At 43.8% G+C, this 19,358-nt stretch overlaps 1 long non-coding RNA gene across 5 annotated transcripts in view; it reads right to left on the bottom strand.

Moving 5' to 3' along the window:
• The window catches only part of LOC105492579 (uncharacterized), a 101,380-nt gene extending 82,359 nt beyond the window's left edge, over window positions 1-19,021 (bottom strand). For all 5 annotated transcript variants that reach the window (XR_011609711.1, XR_011609712.1, XR_011609714.1 and 2 more), the window contains exon 1: window positions 18,923-19,021. This is a non-coding gene — a long non-coding RNA (uncharacterized lncRNA). The remainder of the gene's footprint in view (window positions 1-18,922) is intronic.
• Window positions 19,022-19,358: the final 337 nt, after the last annotated feature.

Genomic DNA, 19,358 nt, shown 5'->3' with positions numbered 1-19,358 from the left:
ATGACCTAGTTTTCGGACAATATTCTCAGAAAAGAGATTATATGTGGGTGTAAAAATCTGCCCTATCTTGGAAAAGCAGAGAGACCATTTACTGGCCTCGCCGAATCCATCCAGATATACATATGTGCAGGGCGAATGGATAAGATGCAGCCCCGCTGAAGGAACATGCTCTGTTCTTACACAAAGGCTAAAACAGCAAAGTGGTCCAACGATTATGCCTCTAACAAAAAGCAATTCCACAGAGACCCACGAGCTATTTGTCAGACTTGCCGACTGACTTCCAGAGGCCAGCCCTGAACATCTTGTAGGAAGAGCCAGGCTGTGTCTCTGCCCGTCACCTCCTGCATGTGCAGACCCCACCCATGCACCCCAATTCCCAGGTTCCAGGACAAGGCACTGGCGCAGGGAAGCCCCACATACTGGGGTCTGCAGAGGCCTCTCACGCCTCAGAAAGTCCCCTACCTGGCAGGAAAGCAGGGATGCATACCCAAGGATGCATCTGGCTCACCCTCCCTTCTCACCAAACTTGTCCGAGCTCGGCACAGTGAATGGTGATATGTGAATGACAATGAATGGTTAGATGCGCAGTGAATGAGTAACAAAGCGAAACTGGAGCATCCCAATCCCCGGCAGCCAGAACAACCCTGAGGATACTATCAGCTGCCCCTCCATTTATTATTTCCCATAATTAAAAGTTGGGGAGAAATGAACATCCTGCCCTCACGGAGTTCAGAGCCTAAATGGGAAATAAATATGTAAACAAATAACTGCAAAAGCATAGTAAGTTCTATGGCAGGAGAGTCCAGGGTGTTATAGGGGGACTAGGAAGGAGGGAGAGGAGTCAGAGAAGGGGTGTCAGGGTGGCTCCCCTGAGCCCAGGGCCTCGATGCCCACATCTAAGTGCACAGGGGTGGAAAGGGATGGGAGAGATAGGACACTCCAGGCAAAGATATCCACAAGCGCAAAGGCTGCAGACAGAGAGGGGATGGCAGTTTGAGAAGCAAAGGGTTCCGTGGCCTGGGTGTGGGAGACATAAGAAGAGGTAGACCAGGCTGCTGTGAACCCAGGGTTGGCAGGTGCAGGCGATGGTGTTGATACCTGATCTGGTGGCTTTGGAGGGACATTGAGAGGTTTTAGGCAGGCCAGTGCCAAGTTCAGGTTTGTGTTTAAGAACGATGGCACTGAAATGACATGATGTCTGGGTATTGCAAAATATAAAAACATGCTACTCAGGCAAAATATAAAAACCAAAAGGGAGACTGATTTTTTAAAAATGATGAACTGTTGATAATGAAGACAAGTGATGGGTATGTGAGGGTTCATGATATTATTCACTCTATTTTTGTGTAAGTTTAAATTTTTCATAGTAGATGTATTTTTAATCACATGAATTATTTTTAAAAAAAGAACTGAAGAAGTTCTATTAAATTCATACTTTTTTTTTCAATGTTAAATATCCTAATTTAGTAGCCAAAAACGAATGGGAGAGTATTTGGGTATTTTTTCCACATTTAAAAACTATCACTGTGCTGCAGGATGGAGACTAAATTGGGAGAAAGACAGAAGATAAGAGCCATTAGGGGGCCTCAGCAGGGCCACAGGTGAGGAATGGTGGTGCCTGTACCAACCCAGTGGCAGAGCGGATGAAGGGACGGAGCTAAAATGCTCAGAAGGTGAAATGGCCAGAACTCAGTGACTGACTCAACATGAATGAGTCATGCATTCAGTCACTCTCTCTGTCAAGATTTAGGGCCACCTGCTTTGCCAGGGACTGTGGAAGAATAAATAGGTAGGACCAAGAGGCAAGACATCAGCACAGCTCTCTGTGACGTAACAAGATGAAATAAGCTAAAAGGATAAAAACAGTTTTGAAAAGGAGTAAAAAGTAAAAAGCTGTAAGTAAACATTAGCTTAAAACACGCTGGAATGAAAACCAATAAAATCAAAAAATGCTGGAAAATAAATTTGATGAGTTGAACAGTGCACTTAAAATGTTAGAGCTGTAAGAGAGCCAAGATAAAATAAACACTAAGATCACATCATAAAAGACAAATAATACAATAAAAACTACAGATAAAAAGGCAAAAGTAAATAATATTAGCTAATGGAACATATTAAAAAGATTAAATCGTGAAATAAAATCATTGAGGATGCATAAATTTTGCTAAAAGCACATTTTAACCAAAGGGTAATACTGGAAATACAGGCTGCAATACAGAAACCAGCACAGAGGTGAGCAGCCCAGGGTCATCTGATCAACCTCACCACCCGTCACCACTGTGAAGCTCTCTGAGCCCAGCCTGGACTTGCAAGTCCCCAAATCTACCACATTTTCCTTAAAGGACACTGCCTGGGGAAACTGGGGATTATACCACACAATCCACAGAAAACCCTCATAAAAATCCTCTTTGGATATCTGTTCCTCTCCTCAAAGCTTCCCACCCACAGCACCTGCCAAAAATCTCTCCTTCTCTCATCCTCCCTCCCTGCTATACTATTCTCTCCCATGCACACTAGCCTCTCTGCTCCAGCACCCTTGCTTCTGATGAGAGAATTTCCTGGCCTCACCTCTTAGGGAAGGACAGCCCAGTGCAAGCCTCTGAATTCTCATCTTGCCAGAAAGTGCCCCCTAGAATGGAATGGATGAAATTCTCTACTTCATTTCACATACATCTTGCAGGATTCCCTCAACACTGGGTTCTTGGAGGAACAAGTACTATCATTCTTCCTAATGTGTCTCAGGGCCTATCCCTGAGCCCAGCACACAGTTTGTGCTCAGTTAACACCTGCTGCAGGTTAAAAGAAAGAAAGAAAGAGAGAGAGAGAGAGAGAGAGAAGGAAAGAGAGAGAGAGAGAATGAAAGAGAGAGAGAGAGAATGAAAGAAAGAATCAATCTGTAAACTTCAAGCTGGGTAGGGCTCAAATATCTAACAAACTGAATCCCACAGCAGAGGGCCCAGCTTCCAATTGATTTCTGATCAGAGGCCCCCAGGGCTCTTACCTATCACATGGGTACCTTCAGCTCCTCCCAGAAGGCGCATAAGGTAACAGCAGAGATGCCCTTACTCAAGGGCCACAGCAACAACGAAAGGAAGTAGCAATGCTGCTGTGTGACCTCAAGGGGAGAGGGCTTCCAGGCAGTGATCAAGGAGGGCTTAATGGAGGAGGGGGAATTGAGCTGAAGACCTGGAAAATGGTTAGGCTGTGTGGATAGAGGGAGAACACATCAGGATTCCTGGGAAGGGAACAGGATATGAGCTCGCATGCAGAGAGACCACTTCAGCCCTCTACCCCAACGGCAGCCCCTTGCTCCAGGTTTCTGGCAGAAAGCCCGTCAGAGTCCTGCAGGCAGCATTCTGTCCAAGGTGGAGCAAGCTCCCCAAACTCAACAGTAGAAACTTGGCAGGAGCTGCTGAACTGCCATAAGGCAGGGCCACTGATCTGGCCAAATCACACCTTCCTTTATGATGCAGAAATCCACTCCTGGGCTTTCAGCACACCCTCCAACACCAGGCTATGCAGACAGCCACTGTATTTGCATTTGGACAACCATACGTGTGAGAAGCCATCACACTCCATTCCCTGAAAGAACATAGTAATTCCAGCTGCCTCTTCCATAAGGCACTTCCCGTGACGTTTAAATAGACAATGACAGTTTGCAGCATTATCCTCCTTAGCAAGGATTTGCCTAACCTCTTGTACGAGCTGGTTTCCAGTTCTCACGGCCATTTGGATTATGTAAATCATTACACATACTTATTACGCCAGGACAATTGCTGGCTTTTTATTTTTTCGATTCCAGGGAGAGTGGGAACCTTTTTGGTCTGAGCTTTAGAGAAGCCTTGAAGGGAGCCGGGGGGCGGGGGAGTTATCTTGCTTCGTTCAGGCTGCTATAATAGAATACCAAAAGAATGGGTGCGCCAGTGCGGCGGCTCACACCTGTAATCCCAGCACTTTGGTAGACCGAGGCAGGCGGATCACAAGGTCAGGAGATCGAGACCATCCTGGTTAACACGGTGAAACCTCGTCTCCACTAAAAATACAAAAAAAATTAGCCGGGCGTGGTGGCCGGCACAGTAGTCCCAGCTACTCGGGAGGCTGAGGCAGGAGAATGGCGTGAACCCAGGAGGCAGAGCTTGCAGTGAGCCGAGATTGTGCCACTACACTTCAGTCTGGGTGACAGAGGAAGACTCCAGCTCAAAAAAAAAAAAAAAAAAAAAAAGGTTGGGTGCCTTATGAACAACAAACATTTATTTCTTACAGTTCTAGAGGCTGAGAAGTCCAAGTTCAAGGCACCACCAGATTCAGTGTCTGGCGAAAGACCATGCCCGTTTCTGGATGACTGTCTTCTTATTGTGTCCCCATGTGGTGGACAAGGGAACACTTTTGGGTCTCTTTGATAAGGGCAGTCATTGCATTCATGAGGGCTCTGCACTTATGACCTAAACACCTCCTACCAGCCTCACCACTTAACACCATCCCATTGAGGACTAGGTTTCAACACATGAGCTTGGGTGGACACAAGCATTCCATCTCTAGGAGGGGGTCCTCATCTCTACAGCCTTGCATTCCACTGGAAGAAGACGCTACTCTGAAATTCCTCCTGTTTGCTCCAACCAAAATGCCAATATCATAGATATCTGATAGCAAAGTGAGTATGGAGCAGCCTCCAATACAGAATTTACAGGAAATGGCTGAGAACCAGTTTTGTAACTCTTGAGCCCCTTACCCTTACCCTTTACTTGCTTTGGGAATATAAAATTTTGAGAGAGGAGAAGGGGGAAATGTGTGAAGCAATTGCTTGGAAGAGAACTATCACGATGCTGGGAGTCCCACCCTAACCCTTCCATGCAGAGGCAGCAGGACTTGCTTTCTGGAGAAGGTGCTTCTGTTGATCGATTCAAAGACCATGAAGAGCATCCCTGTAGTGAGGAAACACTGTGCCCTGGACAGAAAACTGAGCAGGCAGCCGCTGCATTTGGCATGTGGCAACCAGAGAGAGCACACAGCTGGGCTTGGCCTGAACCTCCAGGGTTTACCGGGACAGGATGCAGACCCTGAGGGAAAGCTAGCCTGGAGCCATTTTAAATCCTGCCCAAAGGCTGCCCAGGAGTGTGTGGAGAGTGTGAGATGCTGTGTGGAGGAATTTCAGAGAACAGGAAAGAGGGCAGCATAGCGGGAAGGAATTGCACAGCTTGCATCAAGGGAGTGTCAGTGGGCTTCCCAGGCAGAGGGGTTTCCAGAAAACTCCAGGTCAGGAGTTCAAGACCAGCCTGGCCAACATGGTAAAACCCTGTCTGTACTAAAAACACAAAAATTAGCCTGGTGTGGTGGTGCATGCCAATAGTCCCAGCTACTCAGGAGGCTGAGGCAGGAGAATCACTTGAACCAGGGAGGCGGATGTTACAGTGAGCTGAGATCAAGGTACTACACTCCAGCTTGGCAACAGAGCGAGACTCTGTCTCAATGAATCAACAAAATAACTTTTCAAAGTTGATGCAGCTGCAATGGCTAGAACTGCAGCCCCCATCTTCACATCCGTGGGAGTGAGAGTCAGCTCAAAATATCTGCCAGGCCTGGGAGTGTGACAAAGATGGCAGTTCAGCAAGGAGATTTGCTGTGCCTCCTCCCTCTCCTCCCCCTCCAGTGATTGGGAACAGCAGTTATCCAGTATAGAGACAAGAGCAGAGAAGCAAGAAGGACATGGCTCTGCTCTTGCAAAGGGTCAGCCACAGTGGGGGTCCAGCCGCAGGAGGCACAAAATCTCATGCTAATTATATTCAGAGATTTGATTACTGTTGAGGTCTGGAGATTCTACTTTCTGAATTGTGGTTGCAATTAGTATAACTATTGGTTTGCTGCCTAAGAGTGAGCAGAAAAGCCACAGACCTGCCCAAATTTTTATCATAGGCAAGAGAAATTTACTCCCCACCCCAGCATACCCAGTGAAATTTAAAAAGGCAGTGAGAAATAACAATGAAGTTATATTTGATTATATCCACAAAGTCAAGTTTGTTGGACATTCAATAAAAACCATGATTCACTATTGCTATCAACACAGTTCAAAAGTAATCCTTTAAAGTTTTTTTTTTAATGTTATACATCTTTTGACCCACAAATTCATGTCTAGGGCTGGGTGCAGTGGCTCACGCCTCTAATCCCAGCACTTTGGAAAGCTGAGATAGGTGGGTCACTCAAAGTCAGGAATTCAAGACTAGCTCGGCCAATATGGTGAAATCCCTCTCTACTAAAAATACAAAAATCAGCCAGGCGTGATGGTGGGCACCTGTGATTTCAGATACTTGGGAGGCTGAGGTAGGAGAATCGCTTGAACCCAGGAGGCGGAGATTGCAGTGAGCTGAAATGGTGCCACTGCATTCCAGCCAGGGCAACAGTGAGATTCCGTCTCAAAAAATAAAAAAAAAAAAAAGAAAGAAAGAAAGAATCATGTCTAGAATTTATCCTGTGATAATTCTACAATCCAGACTATACATAAATATTTAGCAAGAAGGGTATCAAATGCAGCATTGTCCATGTGGCAGATATTGTAGTTCAATAGAGCCAGCACCAATTTCAGGCCTCTTGTCTGCTGTACAGTAAAGGTGTAAAAGCTAAATGTTCATTTCACAGCCTCACTTGCAGCTAGGACTGGTCCGATGACAGAGTTCTGATCAATGAAAGAGAGACAAGTCTGCAGATGCTGTCTTTCTGCCTTCCTCTTGAAGTTGATGCAGCTACCACGGCTAGAACTTCAGCCCCCATCTTCAGCTCTTGAGCAAATGGCAAGGGAACTGCAGAGAATTCAGCACTGACGTGATGAACCACTAAACCTGCCAACTCTCACTCTCTTCAGATCTCTTGTTAGTTGAGAAAAATTAACTTCTATTTGCTTAAGACACTGTAGTTGGTTTCTCTGTCACTTGAAGCCAGATGCAACCCACGGTAGCACATGTACATTCACAGGTGCACACACACACATACATCACAGACATGCACATACATGCTATGGAAGAAAGGGTGTGGGGGATATACCAAAATGTATAGAGCTTAAATTGTATGTCATTTTTGTATTCTTCTTTTTTCCTATTGGTGTTTTGTAAATTATCTAAAGTGGACATGTATTGTTTTCATGGAAATAAAGTTATAAAAACCATTTTTTGATAATGAGGCCCTACCATGCTCACTGAATTATAGACATGGTTCTTGGTCCTCAGAGAGCTCTGTTCTATGTTCTCCTTTTTTTTTTTTTTTTTTTTTTTTTTGAGACAGAGTCTTGCTCTGTCGCCCGGGCTGGAGTGCAGTGGCTGGATCTCAGCTCACTGCAAGCTCCGCCTCCCAGGTTTACACCATTCTCCTGCCTCAGCCTCCCAAGTAGCTGGGACTACAGGCGCCCGCCACCTCGCCTGGCTAGTTTTTTGTATTTTTTAGTAGAGATGGGGTTTCACCTTGTTAGCCAGGATGGTCTCGATCTCCTGACCTCGTGATCCGCCCGTCTCAGCCTCCCAAAGTGCTGGGATTACAGGCTTGAGCCACCGCACCCGGCCTGTTCTATGTTCTTTGCTCTAGACTGGTTCAGCATACACCTACTCTAAACCATGGCTATGAAACGGAACCAGGTGAAACTACTTAAAACACTACTAAGAAAAGCTGAGATGAGCCAGGCACGGTGGCTCACACCTGTAATCTCAGCACTTTGGGAGGCTGAGGCGGGAAGATCACAAGGTCACGAGATGGAGACCATACTGGCCAACATGGTGAAACCCTGTCTCTACTAAAAATACAAAAATAAGCTGGGCATGGTGGCGCACGCCGGTAGTCCCACCTACTCAGGAGGCTGAGGCAGGAGAATCACTTGAACCAGGGAGGCGGAGGTTGCAGTAAGCCAAGATTGAGCTACTGTACTCCAGCCAGGTGACAGAGCCAGACTCTATCTCAATCAATCAATCAATAAAATAAAAGCTGAGATGAAATGATAAGGGCAAGGCTCATCAGAAAGAAAGGGCCACATATTTATCACATCTTAGGTGAAATGTGCAAGGCCTTGGAATTAACAAGTGTTATGGTGGAAAGGAGAGACAAATTAAGGATGGCTGAGCCTTTGGGCTGCAGTGACTCAGTAGCAGCTGACAGAACTAGGGAGCTGGGGAGGGGAGACTATTGTGAGGTGGGCAGAACTCAGGAGTTCAGTTTCGAAAATGCTGTGCTTAAGGTGGATGGTGGGGCCTCCCAGGGGAGAAATGGAGTTGTCTGATGGTAGGATGGTAGTCCCTTCACCCAGTAAACCCTCACTGAGCAATGCATACATGAGAAGAATTATGCTAATCGCGAGGCTACACACAAAGACAAATAAAAGGTGGCGATTGATGTACTCAACAGCTTGCAGTCTAGAAAATGTGAACACCAACTGTACAGCAGTATATAAAGAAAAGCTATGATTTACAGTAAAGAATCACAATTTATACTGACTACATACCAAGATTTCACAACAGTGGTGGACCTTGAACTGAAGCCTGTTGGGTAACACAGTATTTTGAAGGGCAAGGAAGGCGGGGAAGAGATTGACAGGTTAAAGAAATCACATGATCCAAGGCACGAAGATGCAAAAGGCCATCATGCTCCAACTGACGACAGCATAGTTTGTGAAGAGGTGTGGTGGAAGATGCAGATGGGGCCAGCTGGGGAATGATGCAACCTCCAAGCCAAGGAATCCAAACTATAGCCAGTGGGAAGTCACTGATAAGACTCCAACAGGGTAGAGGCATGACTGTTGCTGTAGGTGAGAAAGATAACCCCAGTTGTGGAGGGTGAACCTAAGAGACAAGCTATTAGAGGTGGAGAAACCAGTTATAAAGCCATTTGTAACATCATCCAGGCAAGAGACGAGAAAACCTTGAACTTGGAGTGTTCATGGGAATAGAAAGGATAAATTGGGAAGACACAGAATGATAGGAGCTTGTGGTTCACTGAGGGGAGAGCATGGATTTTTGAGGGAAAAAGAGAGGTAAGAAGAAAATGTTTAGGGTGTCTAGCCTGAGTGCCTAAGAGGGTGAAGCAGTTCCACTAATAAAATGTTTGCACACTTAGCCCTGTCTTGGTGTCTGCTTCCAGAAGTCATGGACTAACACAGGCTTTTTGGAAGAAGGGCCTACCTATTAGCTCAGTTGCTGGTATCTAACAGATGTTCAATAAATGAATAAATACAGAAATGAGGGAATCAATCAATGAATAGAGACAAAGTTCCAATCAAGACTTTCAAGACAATAAAAAGAAAACAGAAATCACAAAAGGAAACTTCTCTTCCTAACCTTACCTCTAAAATCAACCCACCTGCTTCCCCTGATTTATCTAAATCCTTCATTTTTCAACTAGCTCCTCTGGCAAAAAACTGACACAGCCTTTGCAACCCCATGTGGTGCTTCACTGATACTCCCCTGTTCATCACTCAGTGCCCTGAAAAGCCCTTCACTAACAAATTAGTCTCTCAGTTCCCCTGAAAGAAGCCCCTGTTGTTAGATTGGCAGACGGATGGTTTTTCCTACTTGATAGACGGACCAAGTTCACGCACCACAAGTCAGTCCAGGCATCTGTTGTGTTAAAGCCTCCAGAGGACCATGAGACTTTCTCCTATGTACTTAACCAACTATTTCAGCACCTTCATCTTATTTCAGAAGCCAAGCGGAATCTTCCACAGCAAGGAGTTGCAGATTTGGTGGATTTATGCTCAGTATGTCAAGGCCCAGAAACTCATTATGTCACAGAAAGTCATTTGTTCAGTAAGACCACAAAAGCATAAACAAAAAAAGAAACCAATGAGCCACATGGCAAGAAAAATATATAAAACAGCAGGAATCACACACACTCCAATACCATTAGGAAAATAGGAGGTGATTACAAGGGGGAAAAAAATGGCTTTAATGCACTCCTGTGGTATGGTTGCAGTTCTTCCCTGAGCTGTTTATGAAAATAAATTTACTGATTTCTGGCAAGCTAGGCCATATATATTACATATATATGGCGCATATATATATATATATACATATATATATATATGTGTGTGTATATATATATATATATATTCATTCTGGACTTAATATAGCCTAAACAGTCCCATCTAAACATCTAAAATACAATGCTTAGACTAGCATATTAACCAAGTCCGGGCCATAGATTCAATCACTATGTGGCCTGGGAAGTTGAGAAAAAAGCTACTCCATACACAACCCTATACCATTCTGCTGGCCAAGGCCAGTCTTCCTACCAAGCCCTCATGGGCCATACACAATTGTCAGTGGACAAGCAACTGTTTCCCAACTTGAAAAATCAATACAAAAACTTTTATGCTTTAAATATGGTTAATCATTATGCATCAAAACCATCTTTTAATTTATGCCATGTCATGACTGAGTTGTGTCCCTCCCAAAATTCATGTGTTGAAGTCCTAACCCCCAAGTACCTCAGAATATGACTGTATTTAGAGATAGGGTCTTTAAAGAGGTAATTAAGTGAAAATGGTCATTAGGGTGAGCCCTAATTCAATATGACTGGTGTCCTTATAAGAAGAAAAAACTTGGGCGCAGACATGAACAAAGGGATGACCATGTGAAGACATAAGGAGAAGATGGCCATCTACAAGCCAAGGAGAGAGGCCTCAGAAGACACCAATCCTGCTGACACCTTGATCTTGGACTTCAAGCCTCCAGTACTGTGAGACAATACATGTCTGTTGCTTAAGCCACAGCCTGTAGTACTTTATTATTTCAGCCATGGCAACCTAATACATGCCACATTTCCTTTTACTAACTTTGCGACTCCAACAGAATATAAGCCCAGGAGCATGGGGACTTTTGTAGGGTTGGATTACTGTGGTCTTCCCAGCACGTAAAATAATGCCTGGGACAGAATTGACACTTGTAATGGTCAATTTTAGGTGTCAACTCAACTAGATTAAGAGATATCTAGGTAACTAGTAAAGTATTATTTCTGGGCATGACAATGAGGGTGTTTCCTGAGAAGACTGGCGTGTAAGTTGGTAGACTGAGTACAGAAGATCCACCCTCAACATGGTGGGTACCATCCAATTGGCGGGGGGCCTGGATGGAACAAAAAGGCAGAGAAAAGGTGAATTTGTGCTCTCCCCCTCTCTCTGTCTCCCTGCCCTCCTGCCCACACCCACCCCCCACCCCCGGCTCAGGGTTGGGACACCCTTCTTTCTCCTGTCCTTTGACATCAGAACTTTAGGTCGTCCAGCCTTTAGACTCTAGGACTTCCAATAGCAGCAATTTTCCCACTCCCCTGCCCCAAGTCCAGGTTCACAAACCTTTGGCCTTATGCTGAGAGTTAAACTATTGGCTTCCCAGGTTCTGAGGCTTTGGAACTTGGACTGAGTCATGCCACCAACTTCCTCAAGTCTCTAGCTTGCAGAAAGCCTACCATGGAACTTCTGAGTCTCATAATCACATGAACTAATTCCCCTAATAAATCCCTTCTCATATATGTGGTCATTAGGGTGAGCCCTAATTCATATATATATGCTATATATATATATGAATTGGTTCTGTCTCTCTGGCTCTCCCTGACACAGCACTCAATAAATATCTGTTGAAAAAATGGATATAAGAAACTTGAAGCTTTGCTAATAAGATTGGGAACAAGGCAAAAATGCTCCCCCTCATCACTGCTTTTCAATATTATTCTGAAAGTCCTAGCTGATGCAATAAGACAATCAATGGAAATGAAAGGCATAAAGAATGAGAAAGAAATAAAATGTTGTTGTATGCAGATGACATAATTGTCTATGTAGAAAAATCTGAAAGGATTGACAAAAAACCTGAAACTAATAAGCAATTATGGCAAGGTTGCACGATACAAGGTTAATATACAAAGGTTAATCACTTTCCTATATACCAGCAATGAACAAGTGGAATTTAAAACAATACATTTACATTAGCACACAAAAATATGAAATACTTAGGTACAAATCTAGCAAAATATATACAAGATCTATATGAGGAAAACTACAAAACTCTGATGAAGACATCAAAGAATTAAGTAAATGGAGAGCTATTCCATGTTCATGGACATGGATAGAAAGACTCAATATTGTCAAAATATCAATTATTTTCAACTGATCTATAGATTCAAGGAAATCTCAATCAAAATCTCAGCAGACTATTTTGAAGATATTAACAATTCCACAATTCCACAGTTGTGCTTGGTATTTACCCAAAGGAGTTGAAAGTGATGCTCATACAAAAACCTGCACATAGATGTATATAACAGTTTTATTCATAATTGCCAAAACCTGGAAGCAACTAAACCAAGATATCCTTCAGTGGGGGAATGGATACACAGTGGTATATCTAGACAATGAAATATTATTTGGTACTAATTCTAAAGTTTACACAAAAAGAGAAAAGATCCAAAATAGTCAAAATAATACTGAAGAAGATCAAAGTTGGAGGAATGACACTACTCAGCTTCAAGAATTACAGTAGTAAAAGTAAACTAAAACAAGTGAACTTGATGACCAAAGCTACAGTAATCAAAACAGTGTAGTATGGGCCAAAAAATAAATAAATAAATAAATAGATAAGTGGAACAGAATAGACAGCTCCGATATAGACCTACATAAATACAGTCACTGGTTTATGGCAAAATAAAAGACAACACATGGAGAAAAGATAATATTTTCAACAAATGGTTATAGAAAAACTGACACCCGCATGAAAAAAAAAAAAAGAATTTAGACACAGACGTTACAACCTTCACAAAAACTAACTCGAATAGATCAAAGAACTAAATCTAAAATGCAAAACTGTAAAACTCTCAGAAGATGACATAGGAGAAAATCGAGATTACCTGGGTTTGGCAAAGACTTTTTAGATACAACATCGAAGGAACAATCCATGAAAGAAAGGGCTGATAAGCTGGATTTCAATAAAATTCAAATTTTCTGCTCTGTGAAAGTCACCATCAAGAGAGTAAGAAGAGCCACAGACTGGGAGAAAATATCTGTCAAAGACATGTCTCATAAAGGACTAATATCCAAAATATACAAAGAACTCTTAAAACTCAACAATAAGAAAGCAAAACAACCTAATTTTTTAAATGGCCCAAAGACCTAACCAGATACCTCACCAAAGAAGAGACACAGATTACAGATAAACATATGAAAAGATGTTACCCATCATTTTTTATCAGGGAAATGTAAACTAAGACAATAATAAAATACCACAACACACCTATTAGAATGGCCTCAATCCAAAACACTGACAACACCAAATGCTGGCGAGGATGTGAAGCAACAGAAACTCTCATTCATTACTAGGTGGGAATGTAAAATAGTAGTCACTTTGGAAGACAGTTTAGCAGTTTCTTACAAAACTAAATATACCCTGAACATAAAATTCTGCAATTGTGCTTAGTATTTACCCAAAGGAGTTGAAATTTATGCTCATATAAAACCTGTACATAAATGTGTATAACAGTTTTATTCATAATTGCCAAAACCTGGAAACAACCAAGATGTCCTCAATGGGGGAATGGATACACAGTGGTATATCTAGACAATGAAATATTATTTGGTACTAAAATGAAATGGGCTATCAAGCCTTGAAAAGAATAGGGGGAACTTTTATGCATATTATTACTGAGTGAAAGAAGCCGGTCTTAAAAGGCTACATACTGAATCATTCCAACTATACGACATTCTGGGAAAGATAAAACTATGGAGACAGTAAAAAAAAAAGACCAGTAGTTGTCAGGAATTAAAGGGAGAAAGAGGAATGAATAAGCAGAACACAGAGGATTTTTAGGGCAGAAAAATTTTATGTATGATTCCATAATGGTGGATACCTGTCATTATAAATTCGTCCAAACTCATAAAATGTACAAAACCAGGAGTGAGTCTTAAGGTGAATTACCGACTTTGTGTGATAATGACTTGCCAATGTCAGTTCATCAGTTGTAACGTGTGCCACTCTGGTAGGGAATGTTGACAATGGGGGAGGCTATGCATGTATGGGGCAGGAGGTATATGGAAAATCTCTAATTTCTGCTCAATTTTGCTGTGAACCTAAAATAGCTCTACAAAATAGTATATTAAAAAAATAAAAGAATGGAGACTTACATACCATCCATCTAAAATATTAGTTCTGAAGTCCTTTTCCCCTCCTATTCCACTCAAGTCAACTCCCGGTTATATTGCTGGAAAAAAATGGTTTAGAGAATCCAAACCAACAATCACCGCAATCTGCTGTATTCATTTCTGCCCAGCAAATATACAGTCCAGTCAGATGTGTTCTCTAAACCTGCTTCGTCTTGGATACAAGAGGCATGAACCATCAGTGGGGAAATCCTTAGGATTATTTATGGAAGTGGGACCTACTGTTATTTCTCCTCCCATCTCCAGAAGGTTTAAGTCAGATACCTTCTAGAACAGTCTAAATGTGGAGGCAGGAAGGGGGTAGAGAAGATAAAAGACCTTTGAATTAAAAGTGAGGAGTTGGCGGTGGCTCACACCTGTAATCCCAGCATTTTGGGAGGTCAAGGCGGGTGGATCACCTGAGGTCAGGAGTTCAAGACCAGCCTGGCCAACATGGTGAAACCCCGTCTCTACTAAAAATACAAAAAAATTAGCCAGGCATGGTGGCACACACCTGTAGTCCCAGCTACTCGGGAGGCTGAGGCGGAAGAATTACTTGAACCCAGGAGGCAGAGGTTGTGGTGAGCCAAGATGGCACCACTGCACTCCAGCCTGGGCGACAGAGTGACACTCCACCTCAAAAAAAAAAAAAAAAAAAAGAGTGAGGAGTTCTGGGCCATTGATGAAAAACCACTTCTTTATGGGCTTTGATTTCTCTTTTGTAAAATTAGAATAATACTTTCCTTACATTCTTTACAAGATTATAATGAGAGAAAAAAAAAAGGAGAAAACAAAACAAAAATTGCTAATGAAAGCATAAAGTTCTAATATTTAAATAAATTAACACTAACTCTAATTAAATCAGAGTACACAGTCCATATTTAGGCACAGGAAAAAAGAAAGACTAGAAAGAAATGCACCCAGTCAATTATCTCTGGCAGACAATGGTAGTTATCGCTGAATGATAACATATGGGTGATTTTCAGTTCCTCAAATCTTCCTTCCATATTTTTCGAATTTTTAAATAATAAACATAGTAGTGTGTTAAGCAGAAAAATACAGTCTAAAAGAAAAACGTGTGGGTCAGTGAGATCCCACTTTCTCCCTTGGTTACATTGGTTGCCTCCTGGACATTTTATTGCTGTTTCTAAGTGTTACACTTAGAAGCTGGGTAAAAGAAATACAAGAAGGTCAGCTTCAAACCAACCAATTTCTGTTGCATGTTAGCACTCCTTTGAAAGGATTTGATAGAAAGAGACGGCTGAAACCTCGTGGCTGGAATAAGGCTTAGACAACGTGTTTGCATTTCAACCACTCAGGCTGCCCTCACTCCCTGCTACGATGATTTAACTCTGCCATGCTGTTTCATCTCATTTGGGAACCACATATGAAGTTGTTGTGAAAATTACTTAATAGAAAAAAATGTTCATAGGTTCCCAGGTAAAGAGGTACAATGTAGAAGTTCCAGAGGTAAAGAGGTACGATGTAGAAGTTCTGTGTATATGTGATTTATAAAGTGGCATTGCATACCCAGACTCAATACATCAGCAATGGATTGGCTGCTGACCATCATGGTAACAAAAACATATACTTTTATCACTGAACTAAATACTTCTTGAGTCCCTACAGTGTGCTAAACAGAATGATGACAAAGACAGACTCAATCCCCCAGGACCTAACACAGTGTCTGAATATATAGAGGCTCCCAATCAATGATTGCCGAATGACTGTACGAGCCTCTTGTGCCTGAATGACTGTCCTCAACAATGTGGGCAGGGCTGTCCCTGAAGGGATTGGAACCCTCAGGCACCCTAAGGAAAAGAGGCAGGTTATCAGGGGTGAGCCAGTCCCTTTCACCAACACCACTACCCCCCAAATAAGGGGGAAACTTTATCCCTTCAGAATCAAATTAAAATCAAAGGTAAAGGAGATGAATAAATGTCTCCAAAGCTAAACTGAGCATCACAGGCAGAATATTAGATGATCCTAAGGAATACTGTTAATTTTGTGGAGCGGGGAGTGATAAGGTTGTTTTACACTTTTTAAAAAGCTTTTATATATTGAAGCATGTAAGAATGAGGTAGCATGAAGCCTGGTATTGTTTCTGAAGAATCTGGGAAGGAAGGTGGGCAGTGGGAAAATTAGGGACCTAGGACACAAAAGCTGCGGCATCAGCGAGACTGGCCACATGTTGGTTATGGGGGAGGCTGGGTGACAGGAACAGGCAGGAACGCCAGTGCTTCCTACACTTGTCTGTGCATCAAAACCAGCCAGGGAGTGTCAAAGACACTGAAACCTGCGTTCCACCCACAGAGATAGTGATTTACATGGTCTGGGAAAGTGACTCTGCTTTGGAATTTTTTAAAGATCCCCAAGTGATTCTAATATGCAGGAAACACTATTCTCTATACTTCTGAGATTTAATAAATTGCAAAACAAAAATATCTTTTAATGTATCGGGGAAGAAAGGGTAGTTAAGTGTAAGAGGAGGGGCAGCCCCTGCCTCCCACACTGTCTGAGAATGAAGGGCTTGCTGGTCTCCCCCAAGTCCTTTGGTCCCAGCCTCATCTGCCAGCAGCTGTCTCCCCATCTCTTGGTTTCTGACTTGGGGTGCAGTTCACATTCAATGGCACAACCACATCAACCCACTGTCCCCTACAAATGGCACCACCCTCAAGCCCAGAGAAGGACCCCTTGATTGTAGCTATTCCCCCTGACTCTTCCAGTGACCCTGGACTCCACAATGAAGCCATCTTTCCTCCCTCCCTCTTCTACTTTACCGCCCTCACCCCATTCTCACTCCTCGCTTTCTTTTGTGACAGTGAATTATCCACTTTTACCTCCCACTAGGAAGGTGAGGCTAGGGCTTCCTAAGAGCCTCATGATTGAGTTTAATCATCCTTGGATGGAAGGATGTTTTTTTACGGACTCATTTCCAGCAGGACCTGCAAACCCCTCTCACCTGGTTTTCCAAAGACTCCCACAGGCAGACCCATCTTATGGGATAATGCTCTATTTTAACCAGAATGTCTCAGTAATAGGTTCCATGTTCTCAGCTGTGCTCAGGGTGGGGCTGTGATTTTCCTTCATGAAAATGCTAGTATTACAGAACCACAGGGTCTCCGTCCTCTCAACAACAGTCCTCTATTATTTGTGGGGAAATGGTGCTTTGGAGAGGGATTTGCATGTGGTTCTCTCAAGTGAGCCAAGCATGGCTGACAAAAAAGGCCCTACAGACTGTAAGTTCAGCAAGCCTCCCTGACATTCACCAAACACCTAGCTGTGGCCAGAAGTTCACTGCAAAGGTGAAAATACCCCCGAAGTGAAAGAGAAGACCCAGTAAATGGAATCCTGACTACACCTGTGGCTCCTTTATTCTTCTAAGCAACCTGTGAGGCCATCTGGGCCCTCAAGAAGCGAAGGGAAACAACAGGTATCAAGGACCCACTGTGTGCAGCTGCTCTAGACAGCCTATAGCAGAGGTTGCACAGAAGAAAGGACTACAAGTCAACAAGGGAAGCAGGTAGAGTTGGTTGTGCAATAGGGTGTGGTGGGGACTGCAGCCTACACGCTGTAGAAAGAAGGCAACCACTACATCGTTTCAGACCATTGTTTGATGTGGAAATTTTGATTCGGTGTAGCCAAGTCTATTTTTTTCCAGAGGAGCTGAATACCTGGAATTCCAAGGGAAAGCTCTGCATTTTTTAAAATCATGGTAAATAATTCTATTTATGATGCAAACAGTGTACACTCCAAATCCCCTGGTCTCCGATCTGCTACCTCCGCTTGATCTGTGTTTCTCTCCACTCCTTCCCTGAACATCCACACCCTCTAACCCTCCCTGCCTTTGTCCTGCTGCCTCCCCTGCCAGTCCCCACCCCGGGGCACCCCATGCAGACCGTTGTCTCTCTTGCTGAACTGGAAACACCCCTCAGCATATCTGCCCGGGAGGCATCACCATGCCTGATTGCCTTAGCATCCTTCTTGTGCCTGGCACATAGGCGGTGAAGCTGCGTGTGCTCAATGAGGGAACAGACGGACTGCATTTCCTTTACTCCTCACCCCACCCCCGCATTCTCATCCCCATCGCAGAGGAGTGAACTCAGGCTCAGCCAGGGTGAGGGACCAGTCTCAAATCCCACAGCTGGTGGGAGGCTGAGCTGGAGGTGCAGCCCGCGCCCATCTAACCCCAAACCTCTGCTCTTTGGGCTGCCTCCTCGTGTATCATTTTTCTCCTCCCAGTCTTCAGGAGCCCTGAACCACGTGCAAGCATTTTGTACCCATGGGAAACCACTGTCCTAGCTTGAGGTAGGAAAAAACAGCATATTAAAAGCATATAAAACTTCCCCCTCCACTTTTCATCCCAACGTGTCACCAGGACACTCGCTGACTTATTTACTGTTATGGACTGCGCCCCCTTGCTGGGTCAAGCCCTGAAGTGGGTCAGCAAGTCTATATATTTTAAATGCCCATAAAATATCCAACAGCAAGTGCATGTTAACTGGAGTCCTCTGCCCTCCACTTAGGAGTTTTCAAACCACACAAAACATCTATTCTACCTTTTACCTTTTACTATTTAAAACTATCACCAAAACATTGCCCTCCAACAACAACAAAAAACCAGAACAGCTTGTTCACATTATCCCTGAACACTCGTGCACACGCTGGAGGTCCTGCGTCCCTCTGAGACGCTCTTATGGCCGCCAGGGCGTACGTGGGAATCGGCTCAAACCCTTCTCTGAGAACAGACGCACCCCTGCTCCCAGGAAATTGACCTACCAGCTTCAGCTCTAGCCCAGGTACCAGCCCCCAAATCATACAAAAGCAAAAGCAAGCGCAGGGTCCCGTCTGCGATCTGCCCGGGCACTTCCGGCCGCGGGCTACGCACGCCCTCGGCTACGCACGCCCTCAGCTGCGCAAATCCAAGTGCCTGGCCTGCCACCTTGTGGACACCAGGAGTAAAACCGCCGGTGGGCTGGCTCCAGTGCTCTCTGCCCACCTAATCTCTGCGCCCCAGAAAGACGGCAAGAGGCGTGAATGCAGGTGAGAAGTGGATTCATCCGGCAAAATTAGCCCGTGAGGATTTGGGGAACTTTTTTTTCTCCGTATAATTAAGGCTTTTTATGTCAGGGGTGATGCAAGTTTTAAATGCCCCAAATCCAAACCACAGACTCACCTTTAACTTTGGGGTCAACTCTAGTATTAACTAAGAGTT

This window comes from Macaca nemestrina, chromosome 11, assembly GCF_043159975.1.
Source record: "Macaca nemestrina isolate mMacNem1 chromosome 11, mMacNem.hap1, whole genome shotgun sequence".
Classification (NCBI taxonomy): Eukaryota; Metazoa; Chordata; class Mammalia; order Primates; family Cercopithecidae; genus Macaca; species Macaca nemestrina.
This window is presented reverse-complemented; position numbering and strand designations above follow the sequence as displayed.